Raw genomic sequence first — 14,949 nt, forward strand, 5'->3', positions numbered from 1 at the left:
GCCCCGCCCACCATAGCAACCATAAACCAATCAAATCACCTGTTACTTGTCAAGCACAGTTATGACAACAGTTTGAAATCCTTTGTAGTCATTGGTTCTAAATTCCAGAGGGGCTGGGACCCCCAAACCTTAAATGGCCCATTTTACCTGATATCACTTACATTTGACGGCTGCAGTCAGGGAAAATGAAGTTAAAATAATAAATATTCACAAATGAAAGTTTAGTATACTTATGAAGTTATGTGCGTCTCTTAGAACGAATTCAAGCAGGGTAAATGTCAAGCATATGAGCCTGTGGTTATATTTTATCTAATCTACACAGTATTACACCATATTTTTAATTTTAAACATTTAAAGGAGTCATCACCTCGTGTTATCTTGGATACCCAATGCTCTATTATAGTCTTTCAGGCCCTTCTAAAAAAGAAAATTTGAAAAAAAATAAACACAGAGCTCCTCAGACCCTTATTTCTAAAGGCATTATTGTCTCGCGAGATCTGATGCGATGTTTTGGCTGTCGTGTATGGTCATTATAATAATGCAAATGAGGGGCGCGTTGATTGGTTGCAGGAAGGAGGGGGGTTGACACCGCAGGTAACTCTTTAGCATATCATTACAAACTGACATCATGGCGCAAGTTGTCAATGAACCAGACCCGGCCGTGACCTATGGGATTCAACCGTACATGTTTGAGCCGGACTCTGAACCAGAGCTGGAAAGTGAAGATGTTGAGTTGTTGGATGGACGTCTACATCAAGATGTCTCTGAATGGTAAAGACAATCATTTTGACTGAGACATACATTAACATCAGTAACGAGCTAAAATGTGTGTTGCTAGTTTCTCCCAAAAAGGTTTACCTTTTATTTAATGTAGATTACATTAACGGAGATAGTCTATTTTTTATCAGCTTACAGTGGTTTTGAGATCAACGTTAACTATCATGTGGTGTTTTTGCCTTGGTTCACGTTGTAGTTATTTAGACATTCAATATTTTTCTTCTTTAGACATGTAACGTGATGTTTTTCTTTATGTTTATTATTACTTGACTGTTTTTTTATTTATCTATCCTTATATATTCTATAAATATATAATGATGATATGTTGTCATAGTTATACAATATACAAAATTTATGAAAATATTGCTGTATCATTTTCTTGTCTGTTTATTGCTGAGGGCAAACTTCATAATAACAATGTATCATAAGTTAAACTATATTTATGTACTTTTCAGTGAGTCACAGTGTATTAGATGACTCACTAATGTCCAGTGAAGTGGCTTATTTGCTAAAATACCATCCTGACTCTGTAGTGGACATTATGCATCAAAGTGTCAATATCACAATCTTCCTCTTGTCTACTCCTAGCAGTGTTTGTAATTTGACAGATATATCAAAATCATCTAGTCATTCGTTTGCATACAAGCATTGTAATCAACTTTTTTGTACACTTGATACACTTTTCTTTTTGATGAATAGGTGCACTTGTGGAAATTGCAGCACCATGCCCACTGAAAGAGAAAATGTCTGCTGCAGGGAGACCCCAAAGGTGGACATCATACATCACCTACCAGCAGCCACATCTTTCCTAGTTCATATATGTAATACATTTTAATTTTTTTTGTTTGTTTGTTTATATCACAGGTTCTAAGAAGGATGAATCAAATACAGACTCCTCCCATGTGTATGACTCAGCATCCTGGATTAGACCCAGTGTGTTTGAACATCTTTTCTCTTCAAAATGCAAGAAACATTTATATGCAGGACTATGGACATCTTCCTATTGGAGGCAGTGAAAGGCAAGTTTTATTCAGCAACTGTAAACACTAATTGAATAAATATTATTGGCATTGTCAACCTTATTCAACACAACAATAGGAAAACTAAGATGCTTGTTCAGTCTGATCATTGCATGTACACTAATAATTGCAACTGTACTGGTAATCTACAATTGTATTGAATGTAAATAGAAGGTTATAGAACACAGTACTATTTACACAAGTTCTTGCAATCAGTAAAATTTGAAGAAACAAACACCTGTAATTTAAAAGTTGATTTATTATGTTTTTCAAAAGTTGCAAACTTAAATAATTTTTTAAAAAACTTTGTACATCCTATTTACAGTGAATACAGGCACCTATCATATAGGTGCTTTGTGAGTTGGTGCTGGGGACATCTGGGACACAAGATCAGGGTGGTCATTCCTGCATGTGTGGTGCTGCGTATCCGCCGTGAGTTCCCCGATTCCTATGGAGAATATACAGGCTTCAGGGTCCCGCTCGATTGAAGCGTGACACATAGCGGGCTACAACGTCTTCCTTTGCTGGTGCTTCAAACTGAGAGCAGAGTGAGTCTGGCACAGGTATCTGCTTGAACTGACTGACGAAAGGTTCTGGGTCAGGAAACACCACATCAAAAACAAGGTGCATCAGCTCATCCACATAGTCTGAAGGCAAGAACAGACATTCTTTGGATTAATAAACAAAACAGGCCATTTATAAATTGTCATCAACATTCAATTTTATTTATTTTTCTCGTCAGCGTTCTCGTATAGTGCATCGCAGACAGGTACAGTCTTTGGAAAGAGAAATTCACAAATGTCCGGTTCGTGAACAAATCATTCGATTTAACCAGATCTTTTTGAACCAGTTCACCTAATCGAACTGAATCGTTTTAAACGGTTCGCGTCTCCAATACGCATTAATCCACAAATGATTTAAGTGGTTACCTTTTTTAATGTGGCTGACACTCCCTCGGAGTTCAAACAAACCAATATCCCGGAGTAATTCATTTACTCAAACAGTACACTGACTGAACTGCTGTGAAGAGAGAACTGAAGATGAACATCGAGCCGAGCCAGATAACGAACAACACATTGACTCATTTTATTTTGTGTTCTGAAGATGAACGAAGGTTTGGATCAACATAAGGGTGAGTCATTAATGACATAATTTTAATTTTTCGATGAACTAACCCTTTAACGTAGAGTGGATGGTTAGATGCATGATGAGCTAGTATTAAAAAAAATAAAAAAAAATAAATAAATAAAATTAAGGTTTTTCCAGCATTAAAGTAATAACGTTACTGCTTTTTTAAAATCATCTTGTCTCAGTTATTAATTTGGTAAAAATGAATGATAAAGAACTACATTAAAACTTTTTTTGAAAAAAGGCTTTGTCATTTGAATATTGATTTTAAGTAGAGGATTTTAGGCCTTATGCTATCGCCCATCACTAAAAGCAAGTAAAGAAGGCTCCCTTTAAAATCACTTATGTTGTCAGTTAATGAAGCTCTTTTTTACATCGTGTGAATTTTGTTGATTATAATGAGAGAACTTGATTTTAATCGTGAGGACGTTTATTAATCCATCCATTCCTTTGAGTTTCAAAGATTTAGCTAAATCATGCAGGTTTCATTTATTCGTTTCTTGTTTTAGGCTAATTAGGCATAAATAATGGGAACGAAATTATACAGCGCTTCACGTTTTACTAAACATGCAACAATTTCTTAATCAGTTTAGAGACAAATGCCTTTTTCCCAAGAAGTTATCTGTCAAAATAAAGGACAGGTAACAAATAACAAAAATAAATGTTTTATTAAAGGTATTTTAAAATATAAATTAAAATATAGGCATAATATATGAAAATATTGACATTTTGCATATTAATCCACGTAGCCTACCCCCCTAAAATAGGCTACCACTTTTAATTGCTCGAATGCAAAGTAAACCACAATTTCTTTTGAGTAATATAACACATAATTAATATAATATAAATAATACTGCACACCTTTTAAATGTATCAAATCTAAAATATAGTTTAATAACATGTAGATTAGAGAAAATATAAGCACAGGTTCAGGCACAGGATTGACATTTATCCTGCTTGAATTCGTTCTAAGAAATACACATTACTTCATAAACACCAAACTTTCATCTGTGAATAATAAATATTTTAACTACAGTGTTTTTCTTTCATTTTCCGTGACTGCAGCCGTCAAATGTAACACATCAGTGAGGCAAAACTGACGTCTATTTGTGAAAATGTGCTTTGATGCGCTTGTTTGATAACTTGTGGTTAAAGCGCCACTCAGCGGTCAAAAGCTGCAAATGCACTTTACACCTACTGTAAGCTTAAAGAGGTCAATCTAAAAAATAAAATGTTGCAATTTACTAGTCACCCTCATGTCATTCCTCATTCAAAGGAATTGCTATCATCATAAAAACAGTAATTAGATGATGCTTTCTTCATATGTGTGTAGAAATGTTATGCTGGCAGTTTGTGTTACATGTTCTGAACCATTAACGCGAAACAAAAGATTCGGTCACTGCAAAGCTTCATGAAGCAGAATTGTGAAACCAGTTGTTACTAGACATTGTTGAATAATGTGTTTTTAAATTGTTTTTATTGTGGTTTACAAACTGTCTTGTTGTTGATGTACAATATTAAAGTTGAGCTGTACTCACACTGGTTTGTTGTACCTTTCTGGGTAGTAAAAAAGTAAATGGTTTTGCTGGCAAAGCAGGCCTAGCTTGTTCACAAATATTGATTGTGTCCTGAACATGAGCGCAAGGCTTATGAGTATCGACATGAAGGTGACTAATTAATGACATAACTGACATTTTTGGGTGAATTAACCGTTTAAGAATTAATAGTGATATATGCAGAGCTAGGTGTAAAAATCTAAAAGACTTTGAGCAGTGATATTATAGATTGGTTGTTGTATTCTTCGTTTTGTATAAAAACAAATACAGTGGGGAAAAACTATGAAAAGGGAAAAAGTGAGTTTTAACTACAAAAAGTAATTTGGAGAGTAAAAGTACATAGCAAATAGTTATGTAGTAAAGTATTTTTCATGTACTTGTATATTTATTATCTTTATTTGTAGAAATTAAATAAGCAAAGCTTGTATTTTGGTGTTTTGCCAGCAAGTGTAATGCATAGCAGAGTGAAGTATTTCAGTGAAGGTGGCAGTTTTGTGTCTTCATTAATAATGGACTATAATAAAGAGAAATGTTATAGACTGAAAAGATGCTGAAAGGGAACAGATTCGTGTATAGAGTATGCATGGCTAATGTGAAAGTGGAATGCATGCAGTATTTTCAATGAATGGGAAATGAGTGTCAGTGTTTTGTGTTTTTTTGTGACTTTCCTTGCCTGTACAGCCTGGTTAATATTTTGACAAAATTCTGAAGCACTGACAATACTGCCTGAATTGGGATTATTGTAATGATTATTAATAGCTGTCACGTTGGGCTATATTGTTGTGTTTGGGCTTGATGGAAAGTGGGCATTCAGGGCTACAATTTGGTTTATCACAGCAAAAAATCTGAGTCTCCTGGCCTGAACAGCCTGGTTAATATTTTGACAAAATTTGGGAGCACTGACAATACTGCCTTAATTGGGTTTATTGTAATGATTATTATTAGCTGTCACATTGGGCTATAATGTTGTGTTTGGGCTTGATGGAAAGTGTGGATTAAGGGCTACAATTTGGTGTATCACAGCTGAATATTTGAGTCTCCTATAGGCTCAAGATCACTTAACCTGTTAACTGTCACTGGCCCACTGGTGGGCCCATTTGTCATTGCATGTTTAAAACAATTATATACTATACTTAACCTGATCTAATATTGACAAACAATATATCGTTGGAAAGCTCTAAGTGTGTACTTTTCATATTTGACCACTGTTTTGCAGGAAATATTATGTAGTGTCAAACATTGATCAATTTGTGACAAGAGAAAGTAAAGAAAAAATCAAAACTATACCAGGAGTTGTGACCTTTGTTATGAAAAACCCATAAACACACTTACAGTGACTTAAACTTCAGTTTTTATGCGAATAATCCAAACTAAATATATTTTCTAGTATTTGTCCAAAAATATTGAGAATACAATCGAAAATTTATATATTTTTAATGGTTGATGTACAGTAGCAAGTCTTCAATGAAAACTGTAATACATGTCCAGTTGATGCATGATCATACATGAAATTCACTTTTTCTGGGAGGTTTCTGTATCAGCACTCTAGTCAATGTGTCTGATGAAGGCTTCTGATCAGAAACATCTACCTTTATCCAAAAATGATCAGGCAAGCCATTCAAGTAAGTCTCAATAACCAAAACAGAGCAGCTAGAGCTGTATCTAACCCTCGTGAGTCCCCAGCAATGCAGCAGGCCAATGGCCTCTTTGAAACCTGACTTTTGTCAAACTATTATCCAATCAAAAGCTAACTGCCTCCTGTTGCTAATCACATGTCCACCTGCAGTTTGAAAACTGCTGCTGAACGTTTGTCAACATAGTGAACAAATGTAAACATGCAAGGGCTAGGAGCAACCATTTTATTTGCACTTCGACACTCCACACTTCATGGTCATGACATGGATCCGAAGAGACAGAAAACGACATTTTATACACTTTTAGAAGTTGTAGATGAGCTTTGCAAATCAAGTGATGAAGAGCGGGAGGAGTCCAGTGATGACGAACCAGACATGCTTTTTCCAGAAGCAGAATTTTCAGATACCTCACTAGATCGGTAAGTTCATACATGTATACCATCTTTACTAATATGCAGTATGTTAGAGAGCAGTGTGTAAATTTGACATGATGTGTAATTATGTATTATATTTAGTTTATTTTTTGCTAAATTTATACATTTAATTTATAGTCATTACTAATGTATGTAATGGAACATACAAATGTGCATATAAATTGGATGTGTATTATTTATTCTCTTGAAATGCACTGCTATAGTTTTTAATTTTTATATGCCAATATGTATTGTTTATATATGCATATTATTGCATATTATAATACAGGTGTCAAGACAATACTTCTGATGAGGACTGGACTGCTGAACAAACATGCCAACCATCATCATCGGAATCACTTACTTCAGCTGCTCCTAGTAATTTCGGAGACAGAGGGAGAGGAAGAGCCAGAACCAGACGGAGAAGCAGTGAAACAGGGAAAGGACGAGACAGAAGCAGTGAGAGAGGAGGAGAAAGAGAGAGAAGCATTGAAAGAAGAAGAGAAAGAGAGATAAGTAGTGAAATAAGAGTAAGAGAGAGAAGCAGTGAGAGCAGAAGAAACGGAGAGAGAAGCAGTGAAATAAGAAGTGAGAGAGTAAGAGGAAGAAATGAGAGAGGAAGAGGAAGAAGCGAGAGAGGAAGAGGAAGAAGCGAGAGAGGAAGAGGAAGAAGCACCAAGTGAGGGACAGACAGAGGGCGTGGAAGACAGATCCAATCTTTTCCATCTGGCACTGAAGATAGATGGCATACATCAGATGAGCCAGATATTTCACCACGTGAACCATTGTTTAGACCTGCTCGAAATCCTGGGCCTCGGATTATTTCAACAGAATCCTACAGTCCTCTGGATCTATTTCAACTGTTCTTTTCATCGTCTGTTTGCCAGACCATAATACAAAATTCAAATGCCTACACCGAGCACCTGAATACCACTAGGAGACCAAGGCAAGACATATGTCAGAAGGACTTGTTCTCCTTCATTGCAGTTGTCATCTACATGGGTCTGGTAAAGCTACCGGCGGTGACAGACTATTGGAATGGCTCCAGGCTTTATAGTATCAGCTTCCCAGCATCAGTCATGTCATGCAGAAAATTCAGTGCTATCTCTTCAGCACTTCACGGGAATAATCCAAAAGTGGATGCTGAAAACTTGAAGAAAAAAGGTACACCTGCCTATGATCGGCTCTGCAAACTAAAGCCATTATATAATCAGCTTTGTGATGGATGCAAGAGCTACTTTCATCCACACCAGAACATCAGCATCGACGAGAGAATGGTGGCATCTAAGGCAAGGATTGGTCCAAAGCAGTACCATAAAGATAAGCCAACAAAGTGGGGTACAAGCTCTTCGTACTTGCAGACTCAAGCCATGCCTATACCTGGGATATTTTCATTTACGAAGGCAAATCCCCCGTAGCTCAAAGCCAACAGAACAAAGGGCTAAGCTACGACTCAGTGATGGCTCTAGTAGATGAAAAAGTCTTGGGGTCAGGCTATAAGCTATACGTAGATAATTTCTACACTAGCCCAATGCTTTTTAGGGATCTCCTTGCAAAAAACTTCTGGGCCTGTGGAACCATTAGATGCAACAGGGTGGGCTTCCCTAAAACCACCCTCAACAAGCTGCCAAAAACTGCACCCCGTGGGAGCATGAGGTGGATCAGGGAGTATCAACTTCTCTTTGTGGAATGGAAGGACACAAGAGAAGTCCTGATGTGTTCTTCCTTTCATTCAGCCAATGGAGACCAGACCGTGCAAAGGAGGGTCAAAACTCCAGATGGGTAATGGACAGAAAAGACTGTTCCCGTTCCTGCTGCAGTGTTGGACTACAATAAGTGCGTCAAACATTTTTTCTGGAATTTCTGATTTGCTGGAAATGCAAAAATGTTAATAGCTATTTTATGTATTGATTATTGTTATGCTTGCCTTACACACAGGAACATGGGAGGAGTTGATGTATCCGATGCCCTCATTGGGTATTACACAGTGCTGCGGAAAACTAGAAAGTGGTACCACACTTTGTTCTACCACTTTTTGGACATTGCGGTGGTGAATTCATTCATAATCCACCAGCAGCTGGCTGCACTGCAGAACAAGAGGGCAAAAAACCAAAGAGAGTTTCGAGAAGCTCTAGTTTGTGAGCTTGCTGACTGGATGCCACCACCTGCTGCTCCTGCTTCCCATCACTCTGCACACCACAGACCAAAGCACATTGCATAGTGCAAGCGTGCCACAAGAAGACCCCAGTCATCTGCTCTGCATGTAACGTGGCTCTCTGCTTCTTGCCACATCGAGATTGTTTCAACAATAGGCATGATAAAAATAAGTAATAAGACTTTTCAATCTTCCCATCACTCTGCACACCACAGATCAAAGCTTATTACTGAAAAGTTGTAAATAATTATATATATATATAGTGATGCACAGTTGTATGAAGTCATTTATAGTAGTAATAGTTGTTGTTTCAACATATTTGTACATCTTTCATTATTACTTCATTATCTTTCTTCATATATGTTCATTGAAAAAAATTCAATTAATGAACTGTTTATACTCTTAAAATATTTTACATCTTGAAAACAATGTTTTGAATAAAAAAAGGGATATCAATCTGTGTTGTGGTGTGATGTCAAGTGGTAACAAGTGTCCTTTAGGAATCATCAACTGGGCATGAATGTCACCTAGTGGCCTTTGTTGGTATAACAGCTCATAAAAATCTCATTTTTTAAGATATTAGTCTCAAATTTGGAACACAACTTCTTTAGAACTATGGCTTTTATTTCATATAATTTTTAGGGTGAACCAAATTTTTTTTTATATATTATTTTAATAAAATATAAAAGTTTTATTGCATTACTTTTTTATTACAATAAACTTAAACAGCTATAACTTTTTTATTATTTAATTTTTTTAACTACACCTGTGCAATAAACCTCAAAGTCTCTTCTTTAAAACAAGACCAGAATGAGGATTATATTCAAAAGCGTTCCAGAATTACATTCATTTGAAGTTCAACATCAACTTTGCAGGCCTACACTCAAAAATGGGCGTGACAGTTAACAGGTTAAGGGGTCAAGTAGGCCTTGTCGAGGTCATTCAGAGCTTTGTTGTGGACCTATTCTCACCAAAATCGTTGTAAATGAGCCAAATCTTAAGCTATTGTCACATATTTAGTATCAAATTAAAGCTTAACATTTGCAGTTTACAAATATGTGTATGATTTTACTGTGTCTTGTACAGATAGTGAAAGAGGAGATTTAGAGTTGAGCCTGTACCTTTTTTTTTAATCAAAGAAATTTTATTTTGACTTTAATGACTTCATATTAACAGTAACATTATCCAAAAACATAATTTGTAACAACACTATATACAAGAATTTACAAATATAATAACAATTCATTAAAACAAGCTAAATACCATTGATTTTTAAAGTACCGATGCATTAGTTGTTTCACTTTCCTTTGTTTTAACTGTTGATGAGGTGTTTGTTGTGTAGAAGGTAGCAGCATGTCGGCCCATCCTCTTATTAAAGGTGTGAACAGAAGCACTGTCGGCCTGATCATCCACAGGAGGCTCTACTCCATCCGTTACATCATACATAGCCTTTCCTGAATCTGCAGGCCGCCACAGTTTGAGGTGAAAACAGCAATAGTAGAGAACTTTTATCAACAGACCCAAGACATAACAAAGTGGGATGGAGATTATCAGACTGAAGGCGTACGACTGGGTCATCTCTGCATCTCGGTACAATCTCAAGCATCCGCCAGGAACCTGGTTTTGGTCAGTGGAGCGAAAAGAGTAAAACTGTTGCTTTTCCTGCATGTGTGTCAGATGGGCTTCTTCATCAGGCACATATCAGCTATCTGCCAGGGTTTTCGTGTGTGGTGGTGAAAGGGTTGTGGGTCTGAGTATGCAGTTTATATGACTCATGACCTCAGCATGCCGCGGCTCATTGAGACGTTCTGTGAGAGCGCGCCACAGCTTACCCTCATGATGTACATCATACTGCGAAGCGATCACGCAAGACTGGTCCAATATGTGAGTGTGGGCGCCTCCACTACCTCTGTAGCCTGGATGGTGGTGGATTATCACCGGTCACTTCGTTCATTTCTACCCGACAAGGACAATCAAGGTTGGTTGTCATCTGTGTTCTACTTCTTCTGGAACCTCTTTCTGATTGGCCCCCGTGTGGCTTCGGTTGCTCTCTTTGCCTCTGTGTTGCCCTGCTTAATCGCTGCTCACTTCCTGTTTCTGTGGCCTGTCTTTGTGATATGGGCCTGGAGGCAGGGCACCAATTTCATGAACAGCCCAGCGGGGGTACGGCTCTACTGGGCCACTATAGGGCTCATCTGGTACTTCAGCTGGTTTAACGTGGCTGAAGGAAACACCAGAGAAAGGGGTCTGATCTACCACATGTTTATAATCACAGACACTAGCATCGTGTTGACCACATGGTGGACTCAAAGTCCTTCAAACTGCGATCATACTGCAGCCAAAACCAGCTGAAGAGCTGAACTACGACAGAGGATATGAGCATCGTCCCTCCCTTCCGAACGGCGTTCGCCCATCCCTTAGGACCGACTGACCCATGTTCAACTGCTGTTCACATGGAACCCTTCTCCACTTCCTGGAGAAATACATTTTATCCAGGCCTATGAGTAATCTGCAAATCTGCCCTCTTTGGTAAAACCAGGGTAACAATAAATCACCGGGGAAGAATTTTACCCTGGGATCACCCAAAAGGTAAAGGCTAAATTAGATGAATTACAGAGTAGAATTTCCTCTGCCCCACTAGTCCTGGCTCAACAATTATAATAATGTGCTACTTTTAAGAAAAGGAACAAAATATATGCAATATACATAGGTAGTGGAATAACAAGATACGGTTATAAAAAAATAGATTTTTTTCAAACATGATACGAATTGTGCTACATATGAAAAGGAACAAATATACATTTACATACACAGGTAGTGCAATAACAACATAAAGTAAATATGCTGCTGTTCACATGGAACCCTTCTCCACTTCGTGGAGAAATACATTTTATCCAGGACTATGAGTAAGCTGCAAATCTGCCCTCTTTGGTAAAACCAGGTTTACAATAAATCACCGGGGGATAATTTATTGGGAGAATTTATAGAATTTATGGGGAGAATACCCAAAAAGGTAAAGGCATAAATTACATGAATTACAGAGTAGAATTTCCTCTGTAAGGGCAGATCCAGGAGTAGTATGCATCCAACATCTGCAGAGACAAAAAATAAGTTAATATCTGTAGGTTCTTTGCTGGTTTTACTTGTATTTTGTGGTAAGGCAATTTAGCCTGTACAAAGTGTACTTACTGCTCCCTCCTCCATTGTCAGGGCAAACACAGCGATCTGCATTGTCGCATTCTTGTGTTTCGCTGACAGCCACACACACCTTTCCCCCAGAATTTTTTCTTTCATCCCACTCTGTAGTCTGAAAAAAAAACAACACAGAGAGTGAGTAACGTCCTAATATAATCTGTTTAGGCTGATGCCCCCACAAAAACTGAGGTCTTATCACTTACTGTTACTGTTACTGTTACTGGTCTCTGGAAGTGACCGAGGATCAGGATTGCTTCGCAGTATTAGCAGAACATGGTCTTTTCATCTGAAGCCACATGGTCACCTTCGAGCAGCCTCCCATAAATGGACAGCATGTCAGTCTTGGCCTTCCGGAGGACTGCCTGGCACTCCTGAAGGCTCTTCTCACCCTCAAGGAACCGGTCATACCTAGGATGACATACAAGACAACAATGTTGCGGAGAATTACACCCATGTCCGTAGCACATAACAGCAGATGTACAGCCAGCATATAATACTATCAACATGGAGGAAGTCATGAAAGAAAACAAAATGGAAACTGACCTGGTTTTACAAGTGACCTTGCTGTTCGACTAGGCCACTGGCTTTCTGAGGGAACCGAGGAGGTCGATGTAGGCTTGGCACTTCCTGTAGAAGTCAGCATCTGATGCAGACAAGTTGAGGTGGGTCTTCAGATACTGAACAAACCTGATCATGTTCTTTATGTAGTTCAGTATGGTGGCTGGGCCCATGTCAGCTTGCATCTCTCCCTGCTCCTGCTCCTGCTCCTCTCACTGCTCCTCTCACTGCTCCTCTCACTGCTCCTTCTCCTCTCATTGCTTCTGCTCCTCTCACTGCACCTCTCACTGCTCCTCTCACTGCTCCTGCATCTCTCACTGCATCTCTCACTGCTCCTCTCACTGCTCCTGCATCTCTCACTGCTCCTCTCACTTCTCCTTCTCCTCTAACTGCTCCTGCTCCTCTCACTGCATCTCTCACTGCTCCTCTAACTGCTCCTGCTCCTCTCACTGCTCCTGCATCTCTCACTGCTCCTCTCACTTCTCCTTCTCCTCTAACTGCTCCTGCTCCTCTCACTGCTCCTGCATCTCTCACTGCTCCTCTCACTTCTCCTTCTCCTCTAACTGCTCCTGCTCCTCTCACTGCTCCTGCATCTCTCACTGCTCCTCTCACTTCTCCTTCTCCTCTAACTGCTCCTGCTCCTCTCACTGCATCTCTCACTGCTCCTCTAACTGCTCCTGCTCCTCTCACTGCTCCTGCATCTCTCACTGCTCCTCTCACTTCTCCTTCTCCTCTAACTGCTCCTGCTCCTCTCACTGCTCCTGCTCCTCTCACTGCATCTCTCACTGCTCCTCTAACTGCTCCTCTCACTGCTCCTGCTCCTCTAACTGCTCCTCTCACTGCATCTCTCACTGCTCCTGCTCCTCTAACTGCTCCTCTCACTGCATCTCTCACTGCTCCTGCTCCTCTAACTGCTCCTCTCACTGCATCTCTCACTGCTCCTGCTCCTCTCACTACATCTCTCACTGCTCCTGCTCCTCTCACTGCTCCTGCTCCTCTCACTGCATCTCTCACTGCTCCTCTAACTGCTCCTCTCACTGCTCCTGCTCCTCTAACTGCTCCTCTCACTACATCTCTCACTGCTCCTGCTCCTCTAACTGCTCCTCTCACTGCATCTCTCACTGCTCCTGCTCCTCTCACTACATCTCTCACTGCTCCTGCTCCTCTCACTGCTCCTCTCACTGCTCCTCTCACTGCTCCTGCTCCTCTCCCTGGGCCCCTTGCTCTTCCTCTTCCATACATTACAGTGTTTATCTTTTTCTGTTTCTGTTTCCAAAAACATCACTCTTCAAAGTCCTCCTTTTATTGTATAAGTGTCAATGTAATAGAAATAAATAACCCCTGCCATTGAGTCTAAGCCAGATTGGAATCAGCTGTGGTTGGCCCAATTTACACAACATAAATCAGATAAGATATATTGTTCATTGCAGAAGAAGAGGTTGAGGGATGTTGTGTGTTAACATTTGTAAATACTACAAAAACGATCCATAATTCAGAAAATGTAAGCACTGTGGAAATGTGTTCAATGACATGAAATGTGTGAATGGTATGGCCACAATAGACAGATGCTGTGCTAATTGTGTTAAGAGTTTTGAAAATGTGACAGACAAATGCTTGGACAAATGCTTGTTAGCGACTGGAAAAAACTGTAATAGCATATATAAGAAAATTTCCCACCCCGGGTGGACAATAAAAATATACTCTATTCTATTCAAAAGAAAAATATTTTCTGACTGTCTAAATCTTTACTCTCACTTTTTGAACCCATTTAAAAATAACTTGCTTAGAAATGTTCATATTATTATAGAAAAAAAAATCAGACGACAAGATGGGAAACAAAAGAAATGCATTTATTTATTTGTAAAGATTTTACTTTTAAAGAAATCCTCATGATGACTTTGTCTCCTCAAAAGACTGAATTGCCTGTGTGTGTGTGTGTGTGTGTGTGTATATATATATATATATATATATATATATTATTATAAAAAAAATTTCACACGACTAGATGGGAAATAGAGTAACCACAGACAGTGGGAGAGACACTTCCTGTGGAAGTGGGAGTTTGGTGAGTAGATGGAAAATCTTTTTCATTTGCCCAAATCTAAATATTTAATTTATTAACTTGATTTATCACAAATTAAAGCTTGTTGTAATCATTCATATTTCATGTGTTTTTTCCATGTTTTCTTCTTCCCCAGGGCATCCACTGTGCTTATAAGCCGGAGCGTGAGTACACTTGTCATTAAACAGTGCATCTGTATAAGACCGAGGTTATCGTATGATGTGCAGTCGGACAGATGTTGTATTGTGTTATTTTGCAGGATAGTGAACATACAACATCTTCAGAAGAAAGAGTAGGAGGTGATATTTTTCCTCCTCTTCCTCGTCCTCCACCCGACGTCCCCAATCTCCCCCTCCAAGGGTCAGATGATGATGCTATGGAGGTATTGGATATATTCAGTGTAGTCTGTCAATCTGTCGAGTTGCAATTCTGGTGTTAATTATTTGTTTTTT

At 38.9% G+C, this 14,949-nt stretch overlaps 1 long non-coding RNA gene and 1 pseudogene across 1 annotated transcript; one reads left to right on the top strand and one right to left on the bottom strand.

Moving 5' to 3' along the window:
* Positions 1-628: 628 nt before the first annotated feature.
* LOC132099277 (XK-related protein 8-like) lies at positions 629-11,034 on the top strand (annotated as a pseudogene).
* Positions 11,035-11,871: 837 nt separating this feature from the next.
* LOC132099212 (uncharacterized) lies at positions 11,872-12,596 on the bottom strand. Its single transcript, XR_009423068.1, has 3 exons — positions 12,421-12,596; positions 12,208-12,285; positions 11,872-11,989 (listed from the first exon to the last, which is right to left on the bottom strand). It is a non-coding gene; the product is annotated as an uncharacterized LOC132099212 (long non-coding RNA).
* Positions 12,597-14,949: the final 2,353 nt, after the last annotated feature.

The sequence above is a fragment of the Carassius carassius genome, chromosome 22 (genome assembly GCF_963082965.1).
Source record: "Carassius carassius chromosome 22, fCarCar2.1, whole genome shotgun sequence".
NCBI lineage: Eukaryota > Metazoa > Chordata > Actinopteri > Cypriniformes > Cyprinidae > Carassius > Carassius carassius.